Source organism: Ambystoma mexicanum, chromosome 4q (assembly GCF_040938575.1).
Source record: "Ambystoma mexicanum isolate Mex_15411 chromosome 4q, UKY_AmexF1_1, whole genome shotgun sequence".
Classification (NCBI taxonomy): Eukaryota; Metazoa; Chordata; class Amphibia; order Caudata; family Ambystomatidae; genus Ambystoma; species Ambystoma mexicanum.
The window spans coordinates 329,471,240-329,489,673 of NC_090928.1; positions in this window are offsets into that span (position 1 = coordinate 329,471,240).

Here is an 18,434-nt window from a genome sequence, read left to right on the forward strand (position 1 = left end):
AGGAGTCAACCCTCTGCTCTTCTGGGCAAGGATATGCCTAAGCCCCTCATGCTGACCCGTGCAGGAAGGCTGTGGTTGAGGTAGTAATCATGAACAAGATAGCTAGGACCCCCCTATTGTTTATCAATTGAAACTGATTTAGTCTCTCTCCCCTTTAGCTGTATTTAGGAGAGATCAGAGAGAACCATGAAGTCTGACTAGAGCACACCAAAGGACTGGTTTAGAGAGTGCTGGGCTGAGCTCCTGGAGACAAGCACATCAAAAAAGCTTTCAGTCTCGCGAGTATTCCAAGCACCACGCCTCTCCCGTGGCTGTAATTGACCATCCAGAAGTGAGACAACTTGGCTCTCCAGACGTTTTGGACTTCAACTCCCATCAGCCCTACCAAGCATAGTCAATGAGGAGGGGGTGCAGTGCAACTCATCTGGATGGCCACACATTGCAGACTTCTGCCTTCACAATGGCAGGGCTGGAACAGCTCCCTCTCCCTATGCTTGAAAAACGATCATGCAGACTATTGGACTACGGTATCCAGTGATGTTACTGAATAGAAAACAGAGAATTACTTTTTTACGGAAACCGAAATAACGAAAAAATATCGAATTTCTAATTAAAATGTATATTGACTTGGGGTAAAAAGGTAAAAAGAGGTGGGGAGGTGTTTGGTTAGGGTTTTGAAGCACAAGGAAACCGGAGGTTTGGGGGGCACCCCACAAAATGTAATACAAAAGAAATCTATATTTTTTCGGTAAAAAAGTATTCTCTGAAATGTCATTCGTTGACATCACATAGATCCCTTGACTACCACTGCCCCTATGGCGAGGCACAGGAGTTTACAACACTTTTCTTTCTTTTCCCCCTTCTTTTAACCCCTTTTTCCCCTTTTAACCCCAGGCTTTGATCCCTATAGAGAGAGAGGGGACTAAGACATGTGGAAGAGACCATGGGGATTATTAGGTGCACATCAAAGGTAAACATGTTTTGGCAGTCTTGCAGTCCTACAGTAGGGTATGGGAGTTGCTGGACCTATGCTGTGGCAGTCCTAGCGATGCTGGTCCTATCAATCCCCAGGAGGCAAGGAGCTATGATTCTAGACGTTCAATGTATGCATTAATCAATCTGACAATATGATGCTACTGCTTTGAAAGTGTTTATCGTTTGCATTCTTTAACTGCCATTTCCGCAATCAAGCGAAGGTGACTCCATATTTCCTTCCAGGAGGCAAGGTCGCCCATGCCTAGATATACACTTCAGAGTCTCTATTCTTAATTGTCGAATTATGAACTGATTTTGAAGGCAGGCACTGACACTTTGAAAGTGTTCACTTTGGGGGTGTTCTCCTCTACCTTGCTGGTGCCGTTATGTGTTTGGCTAAAGCTAGAAATGGGAACAGACGCAGAAGATGCTGAAAAAAAACATCGAGGGACACTCAATATTTTATTTTAAATCATTATCCATCACTTTACCAAATATTGTAGGATTGGAGTTTGCTTAGATAATTGCACCAGTCCTAAAGTATGTTGGGAAGTGTGTTTAGTGGGTTCAAAAATTATCGAGTACCCCTCGATGTTTCTTCCCGCCGATGAAATCACAAATAACCCAATGATACATAGCAAACATTACAAAATGGCGCCCGACAGCAGCCTTATATGTTCCAGAGATACATGCATTCTAGATGAGGTGTGTGGTAAGCTGGGAAGGCGATACGCCCTGCTCTGCCGCGCAGCTCCTAGGCCACGACCGCAGCAGCAGGTACGCAGAAAACATCCTCACAAGGACGGGATCTAGAGACGTCGCATCAACTTGATGGACAGAGCATGGTTCATAAGGCAAAGAGACTTGCTGCAGGCAGCCTCTTGTACCTTTTAGATCTATGCAAGGAAAACTTGGAGGCCAACAGTGCAATTCATACTGGCATAGCTCTGGCCGTACAGCACTTCTGCGCCGCCGTAGCACTGTCCCTTGGTGCGCCACAATCTGCTTTTTGTGATGCCTTGGAGAAAGTACTCAGTGCAATGTTGGAAAGGCTGCAAACATTCATGTGCAGCTCATCAAGGTCTCAAGCGATTTCCATGTAATTGCCTCATTGCCAAGCATTCTGGCAGTGGGTGACGGAATGCATATTGCACGTGTGCCCCATGGGGCCAGGATATACTGTGCCACAGAAGAATGCAGTAGTCTATCTATGTGCAAATGACGTGCTCAGCAACGCTGATCACCCCCCATCTCCATGCAAATGTCCCTCCATCATGTGCATCAGTTGTCTTCCGTGCCATTTCCAGCGTGTCGGAAGAGAAGAGGCGGCCGCTTGATAAGTGGCGGTACACACTGTCTACTAGCCATGCCATGGCCTTTCACCTCTGCCTGAAATGATTTCACTGGCCATAATCCCAGCACGCAGCAACTGAACATCTACTATGAGTGCATTGCTTCTGTATCCTTCAGTTACAAGTGCCACCTCAGTGCGGCCCTCCTCTGTGCTGCCCACATCTTCTGCCATTTTGGAGAAATGTTAAGACGTGCAACACATGTCACACTATTGCTTGAAAGTTGGTGACCCCGCCAGCCAATCAGATTAGAGGATGTCTGGTGATCTACATGCCCTGGGAAACCCATAGGAGGAATGGGAAGCCACATGTTTCCTGTTAATTTCCATCAGTTAGTGAAGCATGCACCTTACATGTATAACCTAGCCTAATTTATATATTTGGAAGCCTGTGTGGTGGACAGTACATAGAACAGTGTTTGATGGGATGTTTAGTGCATTTGATGTTTTTATCATGTTTTTACTATGTAAACTGTTTTATGCAGTATGCTTTTCTGGTTTAGCATTTTCCTGTAGCGACAGATTCAATGGGCCTGATTTATATACTTTTTAGCATGGTGCAAAGTGACTTTTCACTGGTGCAAAGCGACTTTGCACTGCCAACAAACATCCTGATTCACAGAATGGTGCAAAACGTATTTTTGTAGTGCAAAGTCAGTGGTCGAAGTGGGCGGGGGCGGTAGGGAGCAGTAGACCTCCTCTTTATTTTATTAGGTTTTACTGCTCCTATACATTTATTTTGAAAAGAAACCGTTCCGGAATGGTTTTGTTTTAAAATAAAAGTTTAGGAAGGAGTTGAAACTTGCACTTCAGTGCACTGCACTGAACGTTCCCTTAAACAGCACGTGTGTTTGTTTGCATGTTTCGATTGCGAGTGGGAGGGGGCGTGGTGATGGGGTTTGTGTGGAACGTGGGGACAGGACAGCAGGGAATATAGTTCCACTACTTCTTTTCGTACACGAGCACTGTGCAAAGTAACTTGCAAAATACATGTTGCACCGCTCCGTGAATCAGGGTGTCTGTTGGCAGTGCAAAGTCACTTTCCACTGTGCTAAATATGTAATGAATCGGGCCCTATGAGTCAAAAGTGTAAATAAAATCTAAAATGTGCACTGCACTGCATATTGACTCTTAATCTGTACCTCACAGGTGGCAGCGGCCTACCCTCTCAAATCTTGCCTCATGTTCACACACACACACACACACACACACACACACACACACACACACACTCTCTCTCTCTCTCTCTCTCTCTCTCTCTCTCTCTCTCTCTCTCTCTCTCTCTCTCTCTCTCTCTCTCTCTCTTTCTCTCTCTCTCTCTCTCTCCCCCCCCCCCGCAAAATATCCAGGCCCAACGCTGCATTCTTTAGGACCAGGAGCAATGTTGAGAGCACATTTGGAATGCTGAAAGGAAGATGCAGATGCTTGCATGGATCTGCATAGGATCTACTGAAGACTCCAACAAAGGTGTGCCACATTGCTGTCTTATGCCACCAAGAGGGGTGTGCCCTTTCCTGATGTTCATCGTTCACCAATAGACGAGGAAGGGACAGGTGATGTTGGTGGAACAGGTGAAGGTGAAAACACATTGGGCCTCTTTCCGAGATTGGGGGTAGCCATGGCGCTATTTGCGCCATGGCTGCCTCCAATACCGGGTCCGGCACCGGTCTGGTTCAATGGGGATTTGCCGGTGCATTCCGACCCTGGAGGGGCCGGTAAGTCCTCATTGAACCAACCATTCCCATTTGAGCCCCCACGGGGATCAATGGGAATGTGGAGGGTGCTAATAATGAGCTCGCGAATAGCAGGCCCGTTATTAGCGCACTGGTCCCTTAGCGGGACCCTTAAAGGACGTGTGGCGAGACCACACGTCCTTTACGGTTCCTGCTAAGGGATCTCGGAATTGGGAGGTAAGGGATTACCGGCACCGGTCTCCTTACCGGTGCCCGGTATCCTTTACCGCCCAACTTGTAATGACCCCAAAAACACACTTGGCATGTTTTCTTTACCTAGTGAGTCATTGACGCCGTAAAACAACTGGTGACATTTCTTACCAGAAATAATTACACTCTCTGTGCTTCACCCTCTGTTTATTTCTTTAGTTGTGTTGATGCCTTGTCACAACATCAAAAGTTAAAACAATTCATTATATCTTAAGCTATTCCTGAAGAATAATCTACGATGGAATGGTCATTTTGTTGTGGTCCTTTATTTTGTTTTATTTGGTAACATACATTGTTTATATAAATAACTAATCCAGAGGCTCTGTATTCATTTTGTACAAAGTCATCTAGAATGAAAAATCAGTAGGTGACTCAAGCACAGGTAAACATAATTGGTGTATGATTTCATCAACGAGCTAAGCATGCCACTATTCTCATAATAGGTGCATCAATTACAATGTACACGAATTCAGCATAACCATTGATATTTGACAAAATATCTATGTACTATTTAGCATTGAACTGACACTTCAGCATCTGCATGAACACATTTTTACATAATATGCATCAAACCGGTATTGTCCAATTTGACCTAATGCCAATTTGAACTATTCCAATTTGACCGCATCTTTTTGCCCTAATTCGGTAGGTCAAATGGTACACTTTAATAAAGAAATTGTTGCGGGGTGAGGTAAGGGAATAGGTTGAGGTGGGGGGGATTTGGAAGGGTGCGGTGGGTCTCCTCCCGCATTATGGGGATTGGCAGGGGGCCTCATTCTGCAGTAGGCCAAAAAAGATGAGGTCAAATGGGCAGTAGGTCACATTTATTAGGTCAAACAACCCATATCCCATTAAAGCAGACCATATAAAGGTAGTGACCACCAAATGTATCTAAGATTCTTGATGTGATATTTTTTTTTACACGCTATGTCATTTTATGTGGTGACTTCATCCGCCATGACGTTTTAATATAAAAGGCTGCGGGCGCCATTACATACGCAGCATGCACTCGGCACAATGTCACCAGAGAGAAATAGGCTTCCGCTACCAGCTTTAGTAATTATACATCCCGCGAAATAGTATTTCATAGTATTTTCACATCATTAACAATGAATGCTAATAGAAGTTCAATTATGTATCAATTACTCTTGGCTAGCTTTAGGAAGCCCATACTGGTTCATAAGGATGTTCAAGGGGATCTCTGCAACTGATATACAACTCACCTTACCTTTGTACAAATAGGTAAGCAGATCCTTGTACAATCAAAGAGATTTTTTATTCAATAACATTTATAAAAAAATGGGTTTCACTGATATCAGATATTTATTTCAAGATACATGATTATTCCTTGAAGAAGAACAGAACAGTTTACAATTGGCTACCAGACATATTTTGAAATCTTAAAAAGAAATCAGGCAAAATGTATAATATAATAAAATTCCTTATTTCTAATAGGACACATTGAAGAGAAGGACTATATTCCAATTTCATATATGAATCTGTTTAACGCTTATTCTTTTGATGCAAATTATCTTTAGCATAGAATTTCTAGAGTATACAATTTACATCACTAAACTGAATATTCTCAAAGGATGACTTTCTCAAATGATGACTCTGTGGCTAAAACCAAGTATGTTATAATATATATTAATTAATGTTTTTCTTCTCTCCCTTTTGATTTTCTCTTTTCTTTTCTTTTGTATCATGTGCATATTTATCTTTTAAGTTTTATGGGGTAAAACTTGGATGATGGTTTTAGCCTTGATAAAGCACAGAGAGGATGAAACACGTGTCTCCATGCAACGCATACCAATGAACTAGATGAATACATTGATCACTGTGTAACAATATACACTAGAGGAATGGTTATTGTGTTTCATTGAACCATGTTGAATATGCGATACTATTGATGATTAATATCCAAGAACTTGAGAATGTACATTCTTTCAATACTTGTGTTTTTGGGAAGGGTGCACGCGACTTGGATATGTTGTAAACTTTAGTCATAACTGATGCTATGTGGTTTAAGTGGTATCACCAAGTCTTCAGCACACTAGACTCTAAATCCCCAATCTAAAGTAATTCATGGGCGGAGCAAGCAAAAACGTTCAAACCCAGTGACAAGAAGAGTTAAAACACCTTGTCATAAGTTCTTCATTTTCAAATTTCTGAAAACTTTGGAACCATGTATGTAGATTCCTATGAACACATTTGTGCAACCAGTTGCAAATGAATGAGGAACAGGTGTCAGCCTCCTTTGACTAAAGAGCATGGCAGATAATGCCAGCCGCTACTCATCATGTCCTACGCCAAAGTAAGGACACGTATTTCTTCATTTACAACCTTTCTTCTTGCCACAGGCAGCCTCTCGTGGCATGTTGCGACATGGCCGCCTGGAGAGGGCTTCACAGTTATTAATGGGATCATCTTCCTCTTCAACTCAGAACACAGGGGAAGGATTTGGTTTAGAAGTACTGCCATCATCAGGCCTTGGAGATGTGATCACTTTGCTTGCAGACAGAGACTGTAGGCTATCAAACAATGCTGTTAGATTCTGCATCCCAGTCAACACTGCATGTGAGAATTTGAATGATCATAAAAGCATTCATTTTCATATTGCCCACCATCACTGCTTTTTTGAGCACGTGCTTACTTTTCCCTTCCTGCACCAGTTCAGGAAGGGCGTCAAGTGTCAGTGCGTGTGGTGGTGTAAACTTGTCTATTTACTACTATACCTCCCCTTATGATATCCGATCATTATATTTTGGGAGTAAACTGCGCTGCTTTCAGTCCGAGCCTCCTGTCTACGTACAATGGCGCAGAGCTTGTCATTTCCAGCAGTGTTGCGTGCATTGGCGTTACGGCCGTTCCTTGCTTCCACGGGAAGCGGAATCTCATTCCGCATGCTATCAAACCTTTCATCAACAGCATCATCGCTGAGGTCATTTGCACGTGTATATCTGACATCATCCAGGTCAGACCCATAAGAATCTGCATGAATACCCCTCTCATACAACTGAACACCACTTCCCACATTGCCCGTAATGTCCTGCGAGGAAACCAGGGTGCCCCGCTCTCCCTCACCTCCAACCTGACGACATTGGCTGTGGGGATAGGGTTTGGGAGTGTTTGATATGGTCTGTTCCTCGTGATCAAAGGCCATACATGGGACTCCACCTGGGCCTTCACGCCTTTTCCTGGCATGCGCTCTGCCATCCGCTGTCCACGTTTCAGTGGCAGAGTTTGACCTCCTGCTGATCGACATGCATCGCCCTCCTAGACAGGTACTATACAAAAAAAAGGGCGAAGGAAGGAGAGTATACAAACAAGGAACAGCACTCAATTCTTCCTCCATTTGCACATGTGCATAAAGTTAGTCACATTTAATGAGTAAGAGGGAGATTTATTTCATTTCTGCTGTTGACTTTTATTCTGAAATACTTTAAAACTTTTTTTCTATAAAACTTGTTGTATTGACTGCAAAAGGTTTGCTGTTAATTCAATTGCAAAAAAACAAATAAATAAAAAAATACGTTTGAAAATGTGTGAAAGAAGGCATTGAGAAGAAGCAACGTCTGTGTGGCTTCTGTGCTTGTGGCAATTTTGTGAAGTCTTTGCAGGCTGCCAGGATCCGAAATTGCAAGGGTTTCTGATCGATAGGCGGCCATTTTTTAAACTATTCATTCTATTCTTTGGCAGCAGGTTATTTGGAACTGCCCTTTGCCCTTTTCTCAGTGGTTCACCTTTCAGAAGGTAGGGCATTGATGTGGTTCAGAATGATGCTCCATAGGTTATTTTTAACTTGAAGAGGTATTAAAAGGATTTTCAACACAAAAAAAGTCCTTTGTTGCGTATCACACCATTCAACAATATTTCAGATCATGCTCCGGAAATGTCTGCTTTCGCTTTTTGAAGGAAAAGCTTTAGGGAGAACTGTGCTTGCGTCTTCTCGGGGAGTGTCGAAGATCAGGCGAAGGAATACTAGGAGGACGCAGGCGTAAATACCAAGTGCACGTGAGTTCCACGTTGTTTTATTGCCACATCCTAACAAGCCTTGGCAAAGCCATCAGTTGTGGCGTGTGTGTTTAGTTCTTAAATAGGCACTTCCCATGTACTTCTGCCATATGCCAGGTACACACACCTTTTGTCAGCTGTTTCCAACCTATGGCCAGAGAGTTCCAACATGACAGTGCCTGGCAAATGCCGTTTCCATGACTATGCAAACGCCAAAACTGTTGGCTTTACCAATGTTTGTTTTCAGACATTCGGTGCAAGGACACACATACTGCTTTTAAATCAAGTGGCTGAAGGCACAGTACAGTAAGACAGTTGTGTTACATCAGGCACTGGTTTACAGCCATTGGCTTTCAGGAGGCTTCTCAATAAGCACACAGCTAGTCCTAAGGGGGTCCCAACTCCCAAGGGGATGTTTTTTGGGCAGACAGGGAGAAACAGTGGGTGGGGGACTAGCATGGCCATGAGCAAATAACCAAACAACACCCTCACCATTCTTACCCCGCATCTCTCACCAACCTTCAAATCCCATGTCAATATTTTGAGCTGTTAGGCACCGCGTTTCAGTGCCACCTAACAGCCAAAAATAAAAATGACACCCCTCTGTGCATGCGTGCATTATTGTTATGTCTATGGATTTCCTAAGTAAATACCCATGAACAATGGTACTTTGGGTAATTAACATCTACTGATTAAGAGAACTGCAATGGCCGGACAGATTTTCAACACATGAAGAATATCTGTTACTCCCTAAACTCCCTGACTTGGCCAACAGACCGATCACCAGAATCTCATGAACAAAATCAATTGCTGTTTAGGGACACATTTCTTGTGTTCAATTAGACAGAAGTATTTCTAGTGGTGCACCTGTACTCCATTAGACATCGCACACTAGTCTGTTTCTCACATCGTTTAATTATCACGGTTGCAAGCTCTGATTTTGACAGAAACATTCTCTCCTGATGCCCCGCTTGTTGGAAGGTATGTTCAGACAAACCCAGAGAGGAGAGGAAGGTCTCCTTCCCTGACCCATTGTACCGTCACTTGCCACATATGACATCAAAGTTTCGTGGTCAACGCCATGGAAGAGGTGCCCTGTGAATGGGAGCTGGGCTATTTGTGGTTTCTGTACAAATAACCATGCTAGGGCGACAGCCTCTCTCTTATGTTTGCTTTTTTTTGGAGGGGAGTATCCCTATCACACAACTTTTCTGTGCCGCCCCAACCGGCAATCCCCCCTGGACGATTGCTTGGCTTGTTGATCAATTGTGGTACATTTATCTGCCAGCAGATGGTTCTCATGCTGTATCGTCTGCTGTTGTGCCCTCAGTGGTCTGATAAGTAAATTGTGTGATAGGCTTCCTGTTGCTTCTTCATGTGCTTTGAAAATTCATTGAGGATTGTTAATACATCGTATATTTTTGTACAGACCTATCTCTTTGTTATATTAAGGATATTAAACTGTCTTTCTCCCTCCAGCTGGAAGAAGAAGATTTGCTGCTGCATTTGCTTTGACATGATCCGAAAGCTTTCGAGTTCATCGTGGACTGATCCGAGAGAGGACCTGGTTTAGGCGCCCTCTTCCCGAGCTCCGAGGGACCATCGAGCACCGCTAACCTTCGCCAAAGCTCCCTGGAAGTCAGACACTCGACAGGCTGCCGACAGGAGACGGGGACTGCCGAGGAGAACGAAGAGAAGCATCGGACATTCCGTCCGCCGTCATCAACCAGGGTTTTCAGGTTTGCTATAACCACTGGAGCCACGTCAAAGCCGTGTTGCCCAGAAGCAGTGTCCGCTTGACGCCGTGGCATCGACGAGCGGAGCCGCAACACTCCATTGATTAAGACATTCAAATTGAAGGAATCTCTTGACCGCACTGCTGACCACTTTGTTCCGTCGGAGAAAGTCGAGGCCGCTGACACGCCAAGGAGAATCCGCCGGTGGGTTTCCTGCCACCCGAAGACCGCATAGACGCCGGACGACTCGACGCCCTTGCTGGGCCAAAGTTCTTCATAGACTCTTTGAGGTCCTGAAGTATCGACATCGAGGTGCCCTGCACGCCTCTTCCTTGCAGGATGTCTTCAACTTGTCGTCGACGAGCACCACCAGGACCAAAGCTGCTGCCTCAACGCCACCGAATTTTCCATCGAGGTTCATCGACGGCAAGTTCACTTTCTTCGAGGACCATCGATGATCCGTGGCTCCTGCCTTAAAAGGAGTCACTCAAGAAGGATCCATCGACACCTCCTCGAGGAACTCTGCTATTCCAGGTACATTGGGGTGGTAGAAAGACGTTAGAAGGAAATAAGACTAATTGAACAATATATGGACTGGGCTTGTAGTATATCTTTATTTTACAAGTTGCCCAGGTAGGGGGATCTCCACACAGAACTGTGTCTAGGTAACGGGCCACTATTCCACCAATTGTTCCAACCAACTGCTTTCCTCCTATGTCTATTGCTGGTTAACTTTATTATTTGATTTGTGTGACATTTGACCGGAGTACAGTTAATGCACTTTAATGAAAGCTGACAATAATTGTGGTACCACTTAGAACTGTATATATTTGACATTGTGCATTAACTGAGCACAAAGTGAGTTATTGTGATTGTGTATATAACCTTGAACCTTAATTATATAAAGACTGTGTTTTCACTAATACAGTGTGCGGACATTCCTTTGTGGGTGCTTGGGGACTACCCTGTACTTAAGAACCAGCCTGCATCACCTCCTGAGAAGCTAGGCCTTGATTGCTTGTCCATTCCTACCGTAACAGAGAATCTTGGCTGGGGTCCTCTGTGCCTCTCCTCTACCAGTATAGAGAGCAGGAGTACAGACACCCCCCTCCAGTCTTTACACTTTATTATCAAAAATATTTTCACACTCTTCAGTTAGCCCTTCTATAAATAATGTCTGCTGGGTGGGAGACATTGCCGAGTAACAATGGTCTTTCAGAACCTTCCATGGCTCTGCAATGGTGTTTAACTCAAATTCTGGCCACTGCACATAGGCATCTTTCATGATTACATTTAGATTGCTGCAACATCAAATCTGCCCAATTCAATGTCATTTGACATCCTGGGTCCCCGGTTTGTTTTCTGGTTTGTCTTTTGTAGTCTTACTTTTTCCCAGGCCAGTATGGGAAAATAATAAAATGTAAAAAATAGAATAATTTTGTTATGCAAAAAAGGTAGCAGGTGCCCCTCTCTCGAAAGAACATGGCATGATAACCTGTTCAGTGGTTATTAACCACTTTGAGAGTTCGCAGCCATCTACTTTTTGCTCACTGTACCTTTCACAGATGGGAAATACCATTTGCATATCAATCTTTGTCCCGTCCACATGGGCAGTCCAGCACCGAAATGCTATGGCATTTCCTCTCTGAATAAGAGTAACAACAGCAACCCCATACACGTGTTTCAGCCTTGTTGGGCCTCATCAGTGAGGTGAAGCTGTGCATCTCTGAGCACAGTGAGCAGGGAGTCCACGTCTGGTTTCCCCCAGGTAACTTAGGGTGACCAACCCCAAGTTCCTTCAAAAAATGCAAAAAAGGTAGCAGACACCCCTCTGTCGAAAGAACACGGCATGATAACCTGTTCAGTGGTTATTAACCACTTTGCGAGTTCGCAGCCATCTGCTTTTTGCTCACTGTACCTTTCACAGATGGGAAATACCCATTTGCATATCAATCTTTGTCCCGCCCACATGGGCAGTCCAGCACCGAAATGCTATGGCAATTCCTCTATGAACAAGAGTACCAGCAGCAACCCCATACACGTGTTTCAGCCTTGTTGGGCCTCATCAGTGAGGTGAAGCTGTGCCTCTCTGAGCACAGTGAGCAGGGAGTCCACGTCTGGTTTCCCCCAGGTAACCTAGGGTGACCAACCCCAAGTTCCTTCAAAAAATGCAAAAAAGGTAGCAGGCACCCCTCTGTCGAAAGAACACGGCATGATAACCTGTTCAGTGGTTATTAACCACTTTGCGAGTTCGCAGCCATCTGCTTTTTGCTCACTGTACCTTTCACAGATGGGAAATACCCATTTGCATATCAATCTTTGTCCCGCCCACATGGGCAGTCCAGCACCGAAATGCTATGGCAATTCCTCTATGAACAAGAGTACCAGCAGCAACCCCATTCACGTGGTTCAGCCTTGTTGGTCCTCATCAGTGAGGTGAAGCTGTGCCTCTCTGATAATAACCACTGAACAGGTTATCATGTCGTGTTCTTTCGAGAGAGGGGCGCCTGCTACCTTTTTTGTATTTTTGAAAGGAACTTGGGGTTGGTCACAGCTTCACCTATATAGATGTTGAAAATACATGAAAAGAAAAGAACAGCCCCTCCAATCTCCAGTAATATGTTACATACTTACATCAAGAGATATATATGTCTCGGGCTGCAGACGGGTGGTTTGTGGAATGTCAATGAAGCTTTAATATCTTTAATAATCATATTTATTGTGAAAAGAGGACTGTAGGGACAGCGTCTAAAACTTGTACAACACCCCTGTGGACATCCAGGTCAATTCTCGTTTACAAGTGATATTTCATACTGGGTGTTCTTGACATGGTTATGCAACACGTGGGTGGACCCTGTGTGGAAAATCCTTTTTTTGTCATGTAATGCAATATAATGTGGTCTTATATAATGCCCTTCTGCCAACAATGGTGGCCTCGCTGGGCGTGGCTCTGTAAGAAAGGAGGCCTGGGTGTGTTAGATAGCCAGGCGGCAGATGCAGAAACCTTTGATGTTGACGGATGCGGGTCAGAAATACCCAATATCTTTCTGCTGATATGCAAATCTCTCTGTCTGTGGTTGGTACCGACTGAGCAGATTAGCCATGTAGGCAGCCCCAGATTGTGGAGTGCAGAAATTGACAGCATGGCTGTTGATAAAGGATGGTTAGGGTCTTAATCTGAATTAAGTACAATAGACCTGAAGGTCATCTGAATGAGTTCAAGAGGTGTAAGGATGAAAGATTTTAGTAGTGAGGAGTTAGGAGAGAAGGGGAGGGTGGAGTGAGAGTGTTGTACCTTCCTGGCTCTTGGTTATAGATTTCACTGAGATTAGCATGCAGACCACTGTCACACAGCAGAGTTTCCATTAATCAAATTGGTTTCCCACAGATGGTAGTGGCAAGAGTTTTTGAAAAACTGCTTGCCATAAATTAGGCCACGTTTTGTGTGCACAGTTTTTAGTTGGTTGGTATTATTATTCCTTTATTTCAAAGTGGGCGGTTGAAAGGCCAAGTCTTGAGCTGTTTCCTGAAAGTCAGGTGGTTCATTTCTACACAGAGAGGTTTGGGTAGGGTGCTCCACAGTTTCATGGTCAGAACTGAAAATGAGGATCCTCCTTGCAATTTCTTATTGAATTTGGGGACTAGTACTTTTTACTGTTTTGGAAGGAGTTTAGTGTTGAAACTTATGAAAGATGAAGGGCCCCATCCATGGTATGAATGATGGGCTATGCACAAGATTCTAAAATTAACCCTTTTTTGATGGGTAGCCAGTGGGGAATACGTAATCTGGCACGGTATGTGTATGTGTATGTTAATAGTATGATTTTGCCTTGCCAGTGTGTACAGATGTCTAAGGCTATGAGTGGGCAGATTGTGGAATGTCTCAGGGGCCAATATACCTTTGATAAGGAAATGTCGGAGAGTTCGGATTGCTGGAGGTGTATTAATTAGACGGGTACGTTAGAGCATATGCTGCGGAGCTGCAGGTGGGTGAGGTTGTTCTGGGGTGAGGTTGGTCGGGTGTGTGGTGAGGTGATTGAGGGTTTACCAGATTCAGACTTCAAAATAGTGATATTGGGGGATGATGAGTCTCTGGAGGGGCTTAGCATAAGTCAAAAGAAGTGGTTGTTCCGAGGAGCAATGATTGGTAAGAAGATTGTCTTACGGAACTGGAAATTTGTGTTGACTCTAAATGTTGAGACGTGGTTGAATGAGATGAATGACTTGGTGGCTATGGAGAGGTCGCTTTACAGAAGAGATTGAAAAATTGGATTATTTGAGAAAATTTGGGGTAAATTTCTTCAGCTGTATTAGACTTGGCAATGTATATGTGTATATAGGGGCGGTGGGGTGGTGACTGGGTATTGCTGAGAATTTGGTTGAGGTTTGTACTGTATATAGTTGCTTTGTAAACGGTCGTGTACTTTGGGGGTTGTTGATGTATTGTGGAATGTATTCAGATTTCTGTGAATTTATAATTTTGTAAATAAAACTTGAAAAAAATAAATAAATAAGGAAATGTAACCGAGTGTGCAATGTCTGTAAAAAACAACATCACTACATCAAGCTAAAATTGTACTACAAGAGGCATAGTGCCAGCTATGAAGAGTTGTCTCACACCCGGGTGGGATATCCTGGGCCATTCGTCACCTCAGATAAAATACTTAGTCAAGCAAATGAACAATATAGAAACAGTACATGATAGTCAGAGGCAAACAGTGGTTTTGGTGTTAAGTGTAACAAGTAGTAGGAACGTTCTGTGCTAGTAATCATTGCTTGGAGTTGAACACTTTTATAAAGATATGCCAGTGGCAGACACAATGGCATCAGATATATCACAGTACTAATGAGGGAACTCACCGGAGCATCAGCTCTTGGATTAATGAGATATTTCTTATCGCCTTGAAAGTCACAGACATCTGGGTCTCCAAAGGCCAGGGGAAAAGTTAGCACGTGTAACATGTACACTCTCTTTCAAAGGATCATGTGCCTTTTTTTTATTTTACGGTAGAGCTACTTGCCTCATTAGCAGATACAAAATATTGAGACAGTGGTTCTGGCTCATTCAGAGTGTGAGTTTGCCATTTATTCTACCACACACCCTTATCCAGCCTCCAAAACATAACATATTTAAATGCTTGGCTTTCCATGACATTTCCATATTATTTTCAAAATAAATGAATCTTTATTTATAATTTCTGGTGTGAATAGTGTTGGTGCATACTAATATTGTGGCTGTCGTCACCCCCAAATGGCAGAAGTGCTCGTATTTTCTATTCAAAGTTAGCCACAATCCAGTCTTTTTCAAAGGGCCTTGGAGCCCCCACAACCTCACTGTACACATTGTCAGAGCCCCACTTGGCGGGGTAGGAGAGCCACACAGTTTGAACCATGCACCAGTATCAAGAACAATTCAGACATTCTGTTGTCTACAGCCGTGCTGTGGGAACACTCACAGAGCATGGTGGTTGCAAGGTACTGGTGGTTGGGAAACAGCTGCACAGTGGAAAATCACAATTGTTGCTGAACTTCTGAACTTAGTGTCGGTCATTGAAACAGCAACTTTATCCTCACGCGTACATACTTGGTTTAACTGGCAGATATGGTAGTAGAACAGTGGACAGAGTGGGGCGGCATCTTGCCAGAGTATGAAAACTTGAATGGGATATTGGGGGACAATGTTTAATATCTAAGCACTGTGGAGGTGGTATTAACCAATATTATTGGAGATTGTGCCTCATGGTACAGCAAATGCATGTATATGAAACCAGATTAGCCACTCATATTGCAAGTACATGTTTTGTACGTGTTCTATCTTCAAGTGTGATTTTATAAGAGCCGAGAAGAGTTGGTGAATAGACGTCACAGCAATATATGTGTCATATTTAACAGCCATTTTGCCAATGATGATAACTGTCTCTTTTGGATAAAATTATATATTTATTTAAAATTTGTATAGTTTACATGATTTGGAAAAATGTTGTCATACAACCCTTACTCTTTCAATATTTTCTATGTTCCAAAATCCTGCATAATGTCTGTATAACTTGGGAAATCTTCATGGATGGAACATACAATGCACACAGAGAACAAGAACACACTTAGGTTCCACGTCTGCCGCGATACACCAAGTATATGCTCTGTATGTCAGAAGACAGGACCAACTGTTGAGAGAATATACAATGCTCATTTGATTAAAGAGGTATAACATTTTTATTATCCATGCAGACATCCCTTCATGGTCTGCCCATGCAGCCTGACTGCAAAGCCTGAGATGAAATCAGACTGGGACAGACACCTGGGGCAACAGGTCAGTGAAGAAAGTGCATGGCCAACATGTCATAATGCCTGTCTGTTTTTTGTTGAAAGGACACCATACTGATAAATGACTTCAGTGTGCAGCACAAATATTTGACAATTTTCCATGAGCAAGTATTAATATGAATTCACATTGCATGATGCCTTTTTACTCCGAAAATCCACATTGGGCACTCCTGAAACAGTTTCTTTCAAAAGGAATGATTTGATATTTATGAGTGCGTGCCACTATTTCATTATAGACTGACCAGATTTGAGTGTCGCAGTCAAAGACTCACAATTTAGAAATAAACATACATTGAAAGGTAGAGATATTGAATTCTGATATTTTCATATTACAGGTATTACAGGTGAGAAAGGAAGGAAGGAAGGAAGGAAGAAAGAAAGAAAGAAAGAAAGAAAGAAAGAAAGAAAGAAAGAAAGAAAGAAAGAAAGAAAGAAAGAAAGAAAGAAAGAAAGAAAGAAAGAAAGAAAGAAAGAAAGAAAGAAAGAAAGAAAGAAAGAAAGAAAGAAAGAAAGAAAGAAAGAAAGAAAGAAAGAAAGAAAGGAAGAAAGGAAGGAAGGAAGGAAGGAAGGAAGGAAGGAAGGAAGGAAGGAAGGAAGGAAGGAAGGAAGGAAGGAAGGAAGGAAGGAAGGAAGGAAGGAAGGAAGGAAGGAAGGAAGGAAGGAAGGAAGGAAGGAAGGAAGGAAGGAAGGAAGGAAGGAAGGAAGGAAGGAAGGAAGGAAGGAAGGAAGGAAGGAAGGAAGGAAGGAAGGAAGGAAGGAAGGAAGGAAGGAAGGAAGGAAGGAAGGAAGGAAGGAAGGAAGGAAGGAAGGAAGGAAGGAAGGAAGGAAGGAAGGAAGGAAGGAAGGAAGGAAGGAAGGAAGGAAGGAATTCAAGTGAGACACTTTAAGAGGATATGGGTTATTAATATGAAAGATAGTTCCATGCAAAATAATACAGCCAGGATTGCGAAAGTACAGTAATGTGTGTAAAATATTTGTATTAATGTAAACCTATATACTAGATTGTTAGTGGGGACATGCGGATGAACAGTGCGCCATAGTTCATGCATCAATTTCATCAGCATACAAGGAATTGAGCGAGTAAGACATGTAGCCTGAAAATCCTTCTGCAAAGTAATGCACTGTTGTGGGGATCTTCTTCAGATAGGGAGGCCCTGCAAGTTGAATTCTCCTGGAACGAGGTGTTTTCAGTTAATGCGAGCAACAATTGACACCACTGGCATTGGCACCAAATGGATACATCATCCATACAACTTGGTTCAAGAAATGTGTCTTCATTACCACTGCCTTGCACGGAACCGTACCAAAATGTCGGCTCCATAATTGCGACCATTTAATTACCACACCTTTGCGTGGTAATGAAATGCCGACCCCCACTACACTGACTAATGGGAGCGGGGGCTGCAGAGGTGTTCTCTGCTCCCTTTTTTCATTGTAGTGGGGGTCAGGTTTGCGGGGTTGTCCCCCACCTCCATTAGATGGGAGCAGGGGACAATAAAGAAAAAAAAGAAAAAGACATGAAAAAAGGACCCTGCAACGCCAGTTTAGACCCACGTTAGGCAAGAACTAACGCCGTAGGGTCGGTGGAGAGACAGTGGCACACATCACGATGCGCCGCTAAAATGGTCAGTGGGTAAGGGGGAAGCGGATGCGGGGGATGCAGGGCACAGTGATCTATGTGATCACTGCTCTGCACCATAATGGGTGTCTGCAATTTAATTGTCAACATTATGGGCAGCACATTGATCACATAGATTCCCTTGCAACAGTATTTCTTAACTGTGTCTGCTTCCATTTCTTCATCAGTGAACTCTGGTTCAAACATACCTTTGTGCACACCACCCATCATAAATTTCACTAGGTATAAAAAAAAGGTGATGACTGACCTATGAAAAAGGTATGTATATGAAATGAGAGTCCCAGGAATGGGCCTCATGCCCACTATGCGATTGTCAAACTGCTGAATGAAGAATGAAAGATGAAGCTCGCTGTTTGGCTTAGCAGCAACTGCACCAGGGTATCCCACATATGCCAAGTGATATTTTCTCTGACAGCCATTTAAACTGTGTCCAGTTGATGTGTTTGAGGAGA